Source organism: Dendrobates tinctorius, unplaced genomic scaffold (genome assembly GCF_039654945.1).
Source record: "Dendrobates tinctorius isolate UK_male_01 unplaced genomic scaffold, ASM3965494v1 ptg000315l, whole genome shotgun sequence".
NCBI classification, from domain to species: Eukaryota; Metazoa; Chordata; class Amphibia; order Anura; family Dendrobatidae; genus Dendrobates; species Dendrobates tinctorius.
The window spans coordinates 3,763,673-3,777,309 of NW_027361982.1; the positions used below are offsets into that span (position 1 = coordinate 3,763,673).

General features: G+C 48.1%; 1 protein-coding gene across 7 annotated transcripts in view; it reads left to right on the forward strand.

Moving 5' to 3' along the window:
• Nucleotides 1-13,637, forward strand: part of MGAT1 (alpha-1,3-mannosyl-glycoprotein 2-beta-N-acetylglucosaminyltransferase) — a 28,561-nt gene that overhangs the window by 2,369 nt on the left and 12,555 nt on the right. For 2 of the 7 annotated variants that reach the window (XM_073561291.1, XM_073561288.1), the window contains exon 2: nt 6,440-6,502. The gene's annotated coding sequence lies outside the window, so the exon portion shown is untranslated. Of the gene's footprint in view, nt 1-6,439; nt 6,523-11,903; nt 12,090-13,637 lie in introns of those variants that run through there. The other 5 variants (XM_073561287.1, XM_073561286.1, XM_073561290.1 and 2 more) reach the window with 4 other exon arrangements.

Genomic DNA, 13,637 nt, shown 5'->3' on the forward strand with positions numbered 1-13,637 from the left:
GCTACGGATGATAGGGGGGCGCGGTGCGGAGCTACGGGTGGTGAGAGGGGCGCGGTGCGGTACTACTGGAGAAGAGGAGCGCAGTGTGGAGCTACGGATGATAGGGGGCGCGGTGCGGAGCTACGGGTGGTGAGAGGGGCGCGGTGCGGTACTACTGGAGAAGAGGAGCGCAGTGTGGAGCTACGGATGATAGGGGGGCGCGGTGCGGAGCTACGGGTGGTGAGAGGGGAGCGGTGCGGAGCTACTGGTGAAGGGGGGTGCGGTGCGGCGCTACGGGTGATGGGGGCGCGGTGTGGAGCGACAGGGAGTGTGGTGTGGAGCTACTGGTGGTGGATCTATTAGGCTACACATTCAGTATTTGGTCAGTATTTATAAGACAAAACCTGGAGTGAAACTATAATAGGAAAGGTATAATAAAAACACGTCACCACTTCTGTATTTATCGCCCTCTCCTGGTTTTGGTGCAGTGCGGAGCTACTGGTGTCAGGTGGGAGGGTGCAGTGTGGAACTCTTTTTGTCCAGCTGTGTGGGTTCTGCACACCATTACTAAACGAACCCTCCATCACATCATGAGGTAGGACGCTTTGTGCTGTCACTGCTCTTTCAGTAGAGAATCCCTCCTATAATGGTGATATGTAGCAGCTTATCCTTACAAGAGAATATATTGGTTGGGGTCTTGACTCCCCCAAGCGAGTGTGCTGCGCCGCTCATTTGTTGGGTGACAGTCCCTGATACTGCAGCTCATTAGAGGGGTTTTCCATGGCCGTCTCTTCTCCCATCTGTGGGGGCCACCTCTGGAGAGTTGTGATACTCGGATAATCATTGTGTATTGTTTGCAGAAACTACAAGTTTCTAACGTGTTTGTTTGACCTCATCACCATTGCTCAAGATCTCTGCCTGCTGTCAGTGACTGGAAGCATTGCTACATCTAGAGATGGAGATCCTGTCCTCCATTTATGTGTCACAGCCGAGGGTTTGTTACAGGGCTGTGGAGTCTGTATAAAATGGACCGACTCCTAAAATATATAATAAATTGGGTTCAGTGCAGGATGGGCTGTAAATGATTTCATAATACTTTGGGAAAGTTATGTAATGTCCTATAAATACCTGTTCTGTTCCTGATTTGAGGATCTCGGCTTTTAGTCGAGATAAATCTGTGCTTCACTTTTTGCACATGCTCAGTAGTGACCAGTGCTATGGGGTCGGAGGTTTGGCTTACTGACTGCACGGCCCTGATATTATCTCTGGACGGAGCGTTCTTCCTGGTGTGAGTTCCGAGCAAAGCATCAGACCTCTCTCCTGCCAACGCTGAGCTATGAGAGCCTCCGACTGGTGCTGATTAGCGTGCCGGTCCTGGCTGGTATTCCTCCCTGTGGACTGATGAGGGTGATAGTCCTTTCTGGTAATCCTTACTGGTCTGATGGGCGTGATATACAGTATATCCCAGGTCTGGATGACACATGACAGCTGCTCTGATTTTACCGTTTGGTCAGCGGAAATTCCAAGTGGAGTGTTTGTGTGCCAGGCTAATCACAGGAAACCATAGATTCAGCTGGCATCTATGGGGCAGGGCTCACACTGCTAGGGGTTACGGCCTTGTGTTTAAAGGGATGATCAAAGCAAAATTTGCCCAGACTTCCCCCTTCCTCTTTTTCTCACTTGGATTCTGTTCACATCACATTTACTGTCTTTGTCTGTAGATACTTCAGGGGTCTAATCACCCAATAGATGCTTAATTAGGTGGTCCCAAAACATTTATCACCTATCCATAGTATAGGTGATCACTCATGATCTGGGAGACCCTCCCCCTGATGATGCGAATCAAGATGAATGCTCCCTGTGGGAATGGGCAAGGAATGAAGATGTCGGACCACCTCTGCCTTCACTTCTCTGGATTTATGATGGTCTGGGTCCCATAGACGGTGAATGGATGGTGGTCTCGTGCGCACTATTGCACCATTAACATGGGAGTTTAGACCCTCAGCAATTATACCTTTATCACCTGTTCTGTCCATTATCCATCACACACGGACTTGTAGGGACTAGGAAGGATATTTCATGTATCAGAATGGGAACCATCACAGACCTGGCAGAGATGCAGCTTATGGCACATTGCAGCTTGTGCTGGGCTGGAAACCCTCCCACGGGCTGAGAAGAGCAGCTGCCAGGCAGAAGCTTGGAGTGGTGGAGAAAAGATTAGAAGTGTCTCTAAGTATTAAACGTTCCCTGCAGATATCTCCTCTCACCCTTGAGGTACCTTGGATGGAAGGTGCGTTTAGGAGTAGGACCCAGCTTTTATGTTCAGAGCAGCTCTGCACAACTCATTCTGGTACTTCCTCTTGGTACATTCTCCATCCTTGTGTGAATCCACGAGCACTTCACCACGGCAGCCGTACATCGCCACTCTGGATGCCGCCTCTTCTTTCCCCGGTGGCAGCTGCTCTGGATGCCGCCTCTTCTTTCCCCGGTGGCAGCCGCACATCACCGCTCTGGATGCTGCCTCTTCTTTCCCTGGTGGCAGCCGCTCTGGATGCTGCCTCTTCTTTCCCCGGTGGCAGCCGCTCTGGATGCTGCCTCTTCTTTCCCCGGTGGCAGCCGCTCTGGATGCTGCCTCTTCTTTCCCCGGTGGCAGCCGCTCTGGATGCTGCCTCTTCTTTCCCTGGTGGCAGCCGCTCTGGATGCTGCCTCTTCTTTCCCCGGTGGCAGCCGCTCTGGATGCTGCCTCTTCTTTCCCCGGTGGCAGCCGCTCTGGATGCTGCCTCTTCTTTCCCTGGTGGCAGCCGCTCTGGATGCTGCCTCTTCTTTCCCTGGTGGCAGCCGCTCTGGATGCTGCCTCTTCTTTCCCTGGTGGCAGCCGCTCTGGATGCTGCCTCTTCTTTCCCTGGTGGCAGCCGCTCTGGATGCTGCCTCTTCTTTCCCTGGTGGCAGCCGCTCTGGATGCTGCCTCTTCTTTCCCTGGTGGCAGCCGCTCTGGATGCCGCCTCTTCTTTCCCCGGTGGCAGCCGCTCTGGATGCCGCCTCTTCTTTCCCTGGTGGCAGCCGCACATCACCGCTCTGAATGCCGCCTCTTCTTTCCCCGGTGGCAGCCGCTCTGGATGCCGCCTCTTCTTTCCCTGGTGGCAGCCGCACATCACCGCTCTGGATGCCGCCCCTTCTTTCCCAGGGGGCAGCCGCTCTGGATGCCGCCCCTTCTTTCCCCGGGGGCAGCCGATCTGGATGCCGCCTCTTCTTTCCCTGGTGGCAGCCGCATATCACCGCTCTGGATGCCGCTTCTGAACCTGGTATGCCTCTGATCAATATTTCATGGAACCAGCAGAAATCCACTCGGAGGGAAGCGTAGAAGCAGCTCTTTGCTTATTTTTCTTTCCTTTTAAAACTAGCTATTACGTCTTTACGTTTTCTGCTCTCTTCATTGTGAAGATTACATCACGTTGGTGTAAATGAGCATTTCCACAATACAGACACGTTGCTGTTGGCCTTGCAGCAGTGGACTGGGATGAAGCTGATACTCAAAGAAAGATGACTTGTTTTCTAATCCTGGACCCCTTTAAGTGTGGTCAAACTTTAGAGGGATTGGGTGGATCAACAGTCAGATTACATCCATTTCCAGCTGTCGAACCCTGTCGTGATATCTCACTGGACTCGCCGCTCGATGGCAGATATCCGGTGTAATTTTTGCCTTTCCATAGTTTTGTTTGCTGTCGGTCGCTCCATGCCAAAACTGCAGATTTGCATTGCAGAAGTGAGAGCTCAGACAAGGCCACCGATGACGGCAGATATTGATTGTTCAGATGGGTGATAATTTGTACGTTCGCTTTGATCACCATCAATGATGAGAACAAACGTTACAAGATTTCTGACTGGAGCAGTAGAGCACACGCATGAACACCTCCATTAACTTCTATGGGAACCGTAACACTTGTATATAAGCACCACCCCAAGAGGCAGTATACCGTTGTCATGCATACAAATTATTGCTCCATTCACACAGGGGGGGCTTTGGGACCCCGGTTGTTTATGGGCTCACCTCTGTGAGGTGGACTTACTAAGCTGTAGGTCAGGGTGAGCAGCACAGACTGAAGGCGACGATGCAGCAGAGATGGTCTTGCAGAAGGTGGATTAGCGAGGACCAGTACAGCATGGTAGGACCAGTAGGACGGCAGATGGGCAAGCAGACCTGGAAGCAATAGATACAGCTGAGCTAGATGTGCTGATTGTACTGGGACTGCAGAGATGTGTAGGCAACTGCTGTCTTGCTGCAAAAGCGCGAATACACACAGGTATAGCACCGGATAGCCAAAATGAATTAATTGTGAGGTACCTTGATAGCAGAGATGAGTTTGTTCGCATGTGACGCAATGAGCTGGGAGTGCAGTAGCCAGAATTAACTTCTGGACTAAGCTTGGAAGTAGTACCCGGATTAGTCAGGAGTAGCTGAGAAGATAACCAGATACCGGACTGCAACACAGTCCAAGTGGCCAGCTCCTGGAAAAGAGGGGTGCTCTATGTCCTGAGTACTCCGGTGTCGTCCAGCCACCTGAATTGGCCTCATGGAGTCCTGGGTGTTGAGTTCAGATTTGTTGATATAAGCAGAAGTAAAGCCCGACACTGGAGCCAGGACAGGTGAGTAACACCAGTTTCTGTAACCAGTTGGGTCCCAATAGTCACAGTCCCTGCCCACCAGAGAAGATTTTTTGATCCTGTGCCTTAAAGGTGGTCATACACTTCAGATGGAGGAGCAGGCCGTTGTTGTAACGTATGCCAGTCGGTGGCCTTCTCCCACTAACCATCTGTAAGTGATTTACCACCCTGCAAAGACTTCAAAACCAGTGTTGGTGTGAGGACCTCTTTGCAGGCCTTATTTTTCTGTTGCTCATTTTTGGGTAATAAAACTGCAACAGAAGCACGTCCTCTCCAGTTCCATAACCCCCCCAGTCCCACAATTTTCCTTTCCTACCTCTTATTTAATGCTATAATCCATATAGAAATGTTCTGTGAGTTGACAAATTCTGACCGAGCACTTAGGAAAGATCTCCTGCGACTGACAAGCAATAATTGGCAACTGGGAGTAGATGGTTTCTGTCTCTAATTTTTTTTTTTTTTTTTTTTTCTGTTGTCGTCATTCTGGATCTGCCAATCTGCAGGTTAAGACACACAAGACTTCAGGGGGCTGCAAATGACCCAAAACTCGGAACGTTCTTATTTCCAGGACGTGGCAAGCTTTGTGGAGGGGCATCAGGCATGTTCCCGATACTAAAGGCAATCTGCTCCACCAGAACAGATTTCTACCTATGAAGGCAGCGACTGACTGTGTACAAGTCGGTCAGTGTTCCCTTATGGCCGTTCATTGCTCAGGTTGCTGCAAACGCGCTTCCTGCTGATGGTCTCCTCACCTGGTAATGTACAGGTCTGTTTACTTTATACATTACCAGGGAGAGGAGCCCATCAGCAGGATGCACAGCGATGCAGGGTGTACTGTGCGTAGTAGCTGCGCTCGCTCTCCATGATAAAATCTGTTTATTACTGAATGCCCAAGCTGTTGTTTTCCACCTAACACTGGTGATGCTTCAGCTCCTCATCGGCTGCTATCCGCTTGCCCTGTTCCTCGTGACGCTGCGGCGGTTTCTCACTGACAATACTTGTGGTTACAGAAGACGAACAAGTTCTGGTGGTTTCTGTGTGGATGGAAATATCTGCAGTGAGAACAGTTCACACTCCGGAACTGAGTGATTTCCGCATCTCACATCTGTACCGAGAGGCGACATAAATCCCGAGTGACGCCGGCCGCGGCGTTAAAGGGGATGTCCAACCTAAGTTTTAAGTCACTTTACTTTTATATCGGTGCAAGAAAATAATGTAGGTTTTAGGCTCTAGTCACATCCAGAGCAGCAGTCACGCACAACCTGACGGATAATGCCTTAGGCCTGTTTCACACATCCGTTTTTCCCCATCAGTCAAAATCCGCCGTTTTGCAAAAAAACGGATTCGCCATTTTTGTTGGCGGATCCGTTTTTTCCCCATTGACTTGTATTAACGGCGGATCTTGACGGATGGTCATCCGTTCGATCCTTTTTTTACGGATCCGCCAAGATTTTGCCGTCCGCTGAGCGGACAGGACGTGCAATGAAACGTTTTTTTCCCCGGCTGGATCCGCATTTTCTATTGCACATGCCCGGGAGAAATGCCTGTGTCGGAAATTTAACCCTAAACTCAGTTCTGGCGTCTGAAAAAATCTCTCTCTCCCCCCTCGAAACTAGTGATCAGTATGTGACTTGTAAAGTAGCTAATTTTTTTTTTTTTTTTTTTTTTGTAACCTTAGATGTGATGTTGAAAAGTGGAGCATTCCATTTTAATGTTCTGTGACGTCCAATGAATTGTCACTGTTTTTACTTGTACTATCTGTGACTGTACTAATGGACATCTCCTTTTTCTTATACAGAGATATGACAAAATGAGGAAAAATCATTGGAGACCCGGGCACGACGATGGCGCACTGGGGCAAGTGAGACAGTCCTGTTTTGTGTGTGTATGCTTGCTGAAAACAAATATATTCTCTCCAGCTCACTGTATAGATATTTGATAATATTCTGTCTGTAGCCATCACTAGGGGCAGCTCCCTGTATACAGAGATATATAAGATCCTGCCTGCAGCCACCACTAGAGGGAGCTCCCTGTATACAGAGATGCATAAGATCCTGTCTGCAGCCACCACTAGGGGGGGCTCCCTGTATGCAAAGATATATGATAAGATTCTGTCTGTAGCCATCACTAGGGGCAGCTCCCTGTATACAGAGATGTATAAGATCCTGTCTGCAGCCACCACTAGAGGGAGCTCCCTGTATACAGAGATACATAAGATCCTGTCTGCAGCCACCACTAGGGGGAGCTCCCTGTATACAGAGATACATAAAATCCTGTCTGCAGCCACAACTAGGGGGAGCCCCCTGTATACAGAGATACATGATAAGATTCTGTCTTCAGCCACCACTAGGGGAAGCTCTCTATATGCAGAGATGCATAAGATCCTGTCTGCAGCCATCACTAGGGGGAGCTCCCTGCATACAGATACATAATAACATCCTGTCTGTAGTGACCACTAGGGGGCGCTACCTGTATACATAGATAGGAACACCAGGAAAAAAAAAACTGAGCAGTGGTGCATAAAAAAGTAAGGTTTTTTTTTTTTTTTTTTTTTTGTTTTGTTTTGTTAAAAAAAAATGCATATATCAACACATGTCCAAAGGACTCGAACATTTAATGTGCGTGAGGAATGCACTCTGGATAAATTGTTAATATATTAGTACAAGAAGTGCCTTAGGTAAAGTGCAAATGCTTATAGCAGTTTTTGTCATAAGTACAGCATGTTATTACTGAGGGGCAAACAATGTGAAAAATCAAGTACAAACTAACAGTAAACAATTTCCTGAGGCAATAAGTGAACAAACTGCTCAGCCAAATACATGCATGTGCTGAGAAAACTGAAGTCACATGATGCAGGTTCTTACCCATATTGTCCCACAAGAATGAGCCAGTGAGCAGCCCCTACGCACGTTTCGCCTGGGCTTCCTCGGTGAGCTGTATCTCTGTATACATAATCAGATTCTGTCTGTAGCCACCACTAGGGGGAGCTCCTTGTATACAGAGATGCATAAGATCATGGCTGCAGCCACCACTAGGGGGAGCTCCCTTTACTGAGCACCTACAGTACAACTTCTGTTTTTTTTTTTTTTTCTGTGCCTCAGGCTGGGGTCACACTAACCGACGCAAAATACGGTCAGTAGTTTACATGCGTAATACGGATGAATGGCCACTAAACAGCGCTCCGTATGTCATCCATAATCAAGGTGTGGTCGCGTATTTTGCGCATGTCAGCATCCGTATGGCGAGATTTTCTCGTCCCCTTGCAAAATGGACATATAATGGAGCCCTATGACAGAGTTTCTAACAGAAACCAAAGAATTGATATAGACACATAGAATGCATATATAATATGTGTCTATATCTATTCTTTTGTTTCTTTAGTAAACCTGTCAGTGTGAGATTACTGTATAGCGCACTGAATTGCCGGCTTTTCTAAAAGACACCGGGTGCGTATTTCTCGCAGGTCACGTGTGTTCCGTGTGTAATGCGTATTTTTTGCGCACCCATAGACTTGCATTGGCGTATTACGGCCGTAGTACGCTGACAATCGCTGCATGCTGCGATTGGCACGGAGCGTAGGATACTGACGAGAAATATATAAGGCTGGTGCGAGGGACCCCATAGAGAATCATTGGTCCGTGTGTAATGCGTGCTTTTAGCGCCTCTCACTCTCCCGTATTCCTCGCCAGTGTGACCCCGGCCTTATACTAATGAGTGGGAAAAAACATGCAACAACAATGGGGATATGTTACTTAGCCTCTTTCCTCCCAACACACCTGTGACTGTCGGAGAGGTAATGATCTCCACGTCTATGTAGGCCCATTATTGCTTCTTCCATTGATTACTCAGACTGTGTACATGTCTGCAGTGTCTCCACCGATCCATAACATAAATGTCCAGTCCTGCCCTCTATAACAACTGCCGTCATGTGAGAGCACCACAAAAAATCAGTCTTTTGAGAGAGCTGCTTGTGTATGGTTCCTCAGTGAAATGTTCAGGGTCGCCGGCTCCCAGAGTAGCAGTGTATTGTGTACTTATGCATCGTCATACTGCTCATCCTGAGTCTCCTGGTTCATGATGAAAATGCCAGAACCACAGTGAAGGCAGACACTTGATGAGGGAAGGGGTTAACCCCGTGTAACAATGTAGTGTTTAGATCTGTGATCCGCCTCGTGGCTGTGGTGGCGGCCTGTGCAGTGTCCTCTTATTTTTAGTACAATTACTGAGCTGGTTTCTGGCGGTGGCCAGACAGGCGTTTCTGGATCCAGGGAGCCGCCTGCTGCCATTTACGAGCTGCATGCTCCAGGCGCAGAATTGTTTAGACGTCGGTCACAGATTGTACTTTGCTCTTGTTCCAGGAATGACGGCAATAACGAGGCAGGGAGAAAACTGTCCACAGTCTGTGCACAGAGCGCAGGGGCCGAAGGCGACAGTGCTGGGACTTGTGAGGGGACTTGGTGTTAGGGCTGGCAGAACGCACCAAATAAAATATAATAATAAGGTGCGTTCGCAACCCAGAGTCCGAGTCCCTCTAATCCCAATAGCGATTGACACCGCAACTGCGATGCCTGAACTAAATAATATAATCGCACCACGTGCGCCCTGCATTGGTTCAGCGGACGCCACTAACCACCCAGAGAATGGAGAAAAGCGCTTGATTTGCGCACGGTGCCGCTGTGAGGAACGCTGCTGCACATGCGGTCCAGTGGTGCCTTGTGCTGACTGGCGCTATCTGGTGCTAACACTCCTGTGGAGAGCGGGATGCTCTGTGGCACATAGAGTCAGTGCCAATAGTGGCATAATCTATCTCCCTAAACCCTAACTCATACACAACCGAGGGAAGGGGATTTCATAATGGGTCAGTCACCAGTCTCATACATCCGTCATCACACACAGCGCTAACCATCAGAGTCTATATTAGCGCATGGTCGAGCGGCCATTCAAACCTTTTATAGCAGCGTCCTTCCAGGACCTTCCTGATGGCCCAAACCGAGCTGCTTGAGGACCTGAGCATGTGACCTCCGACATGCAATGAGAAGTCGACCCACAGGCATGCTCAGTCAGTAGGCTGCAAAAAGGACTTAGCCTCTGGAGCTGTTTGCTGCTGACCAGTGTAGGCTGCTATCGCTGACCCTGACATGGCAGCAGCAACTGAACAGACAGCACTGGCCTGATCAAGATGCCGGGAACGATGTCTTTGCTGAGCAGCCTCCTCTGCGGCTGGGACTGAATGGGAGACCGCAGAAGGCAAGGCTCGAGATTCCTCTTGTGCAGAGGCAGGAATCCGACGCCTAACACTTGGTACAGTGGGTCTCAATAAGATCCGTCTGCCCGCACTCAGGACCCAGCGCTGTTACCCCACAATAGTCTCCTGCCCGACACCCACAGAATTCAGAAAATCATGGACTGGAAACGCGTTGGCTGCCCTAAGTTCTGGTGTGAATGCACCACACACAGGAAGATTGCTTTATATACCATTGTGTTGAGAGCAGTAACTTCTCATAGTCCTGTTGTCAGAGCTGTGTGAGCGGTTTTCTTGGGCCGTCATTTCCATGACCATTTTGGGTTGCAGATGACCGCTTAATACTTTTTATTCTTTTTTTTTTCTTATGTGAGCGGATTAAAAAAAACAATTTTAATATTTTATAGAAAAAACCCCAGTTTGCTCTGCCGGAGAAATATTGCGTTCTGTGGTTATACGCTCCGTATGTTCGGCGATGGCGCTAACAGAAGGTTTTATGCTGCAACTGCTTTTTGTGGCATTTTTATTGGTGTGCATACTCAAAAAGCTAATGTGATAATTTGTTTTTCGTTACATTTTTGGTACAAAAGTCTTCAAAGGGTAAAATCCTTTAAGTGCCTGTGTACTGGCCTAAAACTTGTCCTCACAAGGTATTGGGGGGAGTCGTGTCTGGATATCTAGGACTCCTGACAACACTGCCTCTGTGGTTAAGGCTATTACTGACCTGGTCCTGACATAGTGTTTGGGGTTAGGAAATTCTTCTCCAAACTTCCAGGACTCCTGAAAGCAGTGCTGATGTGATTTAAGGCTGGTCCAGACATGATGTTTGGAGTTGAAGCATCCTCTCTGCACATTCATGATTCCTGACAGTAGTGCCGGGGTGATTAGGGCTGGTCCTGATGTGGTGTTTGGTGTTGGGAGAGGACGCTCCCAACCCCAATGACTCCTGTCAGCAGTACCTGTGTGACTAGATGTTTGGGTTTGGAGCGTCCTCTCTGTACATCCATGACTCCTGACAGCAGTGCCGGTGTGATTAGGGCTGGTCCTGACATGGTGTTTGGGGTTAGAGCGTCCTCTCTGTACGTCCATGACTCCTGACAGCAGTGCCGGTGTTATTAGGTCTATTAGTGATCCGATTACACGAGCGCTGCTGGATCTACTCCTCTACAGTAGTCTGTTTATAATGGGGACCGGTTTCGCTGCTTTGCTCCATGTTGGCTTTGCAGTATCGGTAAATATTACTTTTACAAATTGGCAACACGAAAATGCTGATGACAGCAACTCTGCAACACAACTCTGGATTCACGTATGGTGTTTGCAGCATATATTATGTGTGAGGAACGCTGCTGCACATGCGGTCCAGTGGTGCCTATATATATATTTTATATACGGTATATCTTTTTTCCGGCTGAATGTTACTTTAGATTCCATGACAAAATATAAGTCCATGTATGCTGTGTATTTTTGTAGCATTTTAGTTTGTGACAAGTTTTGCAATTTTGTATTTTTTTTTCTGGGCCTTTTTTTGATATGATATTCTTGAAAACACCTTAACTTTTTTTTTTCTTATTAAAAGTTTAGAAAGCTGCAAACTAATGTGTGTAGGAGGGTCTTTCTTTTGCCACCTTAGGTAATTGGTAGACACTAAGTAGTGGGTTCAAGGGGGGATCGGATGGAGCGTAGATCAGTTTCAGCTCTCTTCTGGACTGGTGAATATAGGACAAGTCTTCCCCTCGGGACCCATAGAGATGTGGCTGTAATGTAATCCAGCCAGTCTCAGCTATCTGATCCTGCTGCCTCCATTCAGCATCACCCAGTAAGGTGTCCTATAGGTGCGGCGGGTCGGCTCTATGCTCCACCATACACATGCTGTGAACTTTGCACACCCGGTGTGTGTAGTTTTGCTTGCATGTGACTGAGGCTGCAGCGTGTCCCTCTTGGAGTGGATAATGAGAGAACCCGCCTTCTTGGGGCTGTCTCTTTTATGTGTGACTGCCTGTAATCTAATGCTTTTTCAGCTGACTTCCTGAGCAGTGCAGGAAGAAGCCAGACAGTCGGGCGAGAGAGAGAAAGAGACAGCAGTAAAGCGCAGCGAAGGGGTGAGAGTTGGCTATAGGGAAGGAAGAGGGCGAGACACTGACTAGAAGAGAAAAAGTTTGGAAAGTTGTGCAAGTTCCTCCGGCGAATCGATCCCTGAGATCTACAGGTCGGATTATACTGTACTTTATATTCCTCCTTCTTGGCTGACTCGCTCTCCTTTTTTTTTTCCTCTAGTCATTTCTTTTAGTTTAACCCTTTTTGAACTTTTTAGTTTTCTCTTACAGCTGCCTCTTCGATTCGCCTGTACTCTCACTACCTACATCTGTCAGTCCCTATCCTGCAATGTAAGCAGCCCCTCAAGCTGGCAGCCCCTCCTGTGTAGGGGGCTCTAGTCTGGCAGACGGGGTTAAAGCTGACAGAGACATCATTCTATGGGGTCTTCAGGTCAGGAATGCTTTTTTTTTTACTTTTTTTAGGGAAAAATAAATATCTGCACATTTGATGGCAAAATTGTAGAATTTGTGAGATTACCTGAGCAGCTCCGATCTGGTCACAGACACTAGATGGGGTCTGCCGGCAGATAAATGGCCACTTAGTCCTACAATTTGTAGGCAGTGAGGAAGAACAAGAAATGTTAAACCTGATGTTCGTCCTGATTGATTCATTCACCAAAAGAATGGCGCTGTGTCAGGAAGAAGGCGAAATCAGAAACTAATTTAATCATCTCGGACAACCTTTTTATCAGGATCCCTCATTTATTGGGAGCTGTCATTCTAGAAGACCACCATTTTTTTACACTACCACCAGGCTGGATTTGTTCCCTTTGTGGGGAGCTGACTCCATCCGGCCGGATCAGGTCTCGAGTGCTGTCAGTTCTTGGTGGTCTTCCTTTGATTTGAACTATTATTTAATTTTTTTTCTTTAATTTGTGAAAGTTTAAGCTCCTTCTCCGCACGGCCGCTTGTAAGGGGGATGCTGGGAGTTGAAGTTTCTTTGCCCTGTGGACAGGCACCGATTGCCTAAAGTCATGGACGCGATAACCTCCCCGACTCTGTTTCCTGTTTTTTTGGTTGCTGACTCGTGCGCTCCCTTGTCTCGGTCTCCGCACGCATCCATATGGTAGCATGAGACTTCCCCATCTCCTGATCACCTGGATTTCTGCTTCTCTCTGCTGCTTTTATTCTTCTCTAATCTGGTTAACCTGCTATTTAAAACGCTTAATCTCTTATTTAAGAGTCGTTAATCTGAGATGGGGGAGGTGTAGAGGGACGGTCCCCCAAAGACAAGAATGCCATGAAGCCAACAGGTGCTGAGCGCACTGTGAGCAAAGTTCACTACTTCATTAGTTTTTGTTTCATAAGGGGTGAAGACTTTCCATTTGGCTAGTTTGTTAGAGGAAGCTCCCTCTCCTACTCTGAGCTGATCCAGACTTAGTTGTCTTCGTGGTCGTGTTTTTTTTTTTTTTTTTTTTTTTTTATTGTACCACCTGTTTGCAGGGAATTGTCTGTTTGGGTTGGCAGCTTTCCAGGCCGCAGCTCGGCAGATGTCGAAAACCACCTAATGGATCGTAGTACTTAGAATCGCAGTGCCTTTTGCCGGGCAGGCCAGTATAATCAGCGATCCAACCACAAGTGATCGTTCGTTCTGTTGTCAGTCATCTCATCTTGTATTCAAAAGCTAAAGGGGGGAGCAGAAACCAACTATCAAACTGATG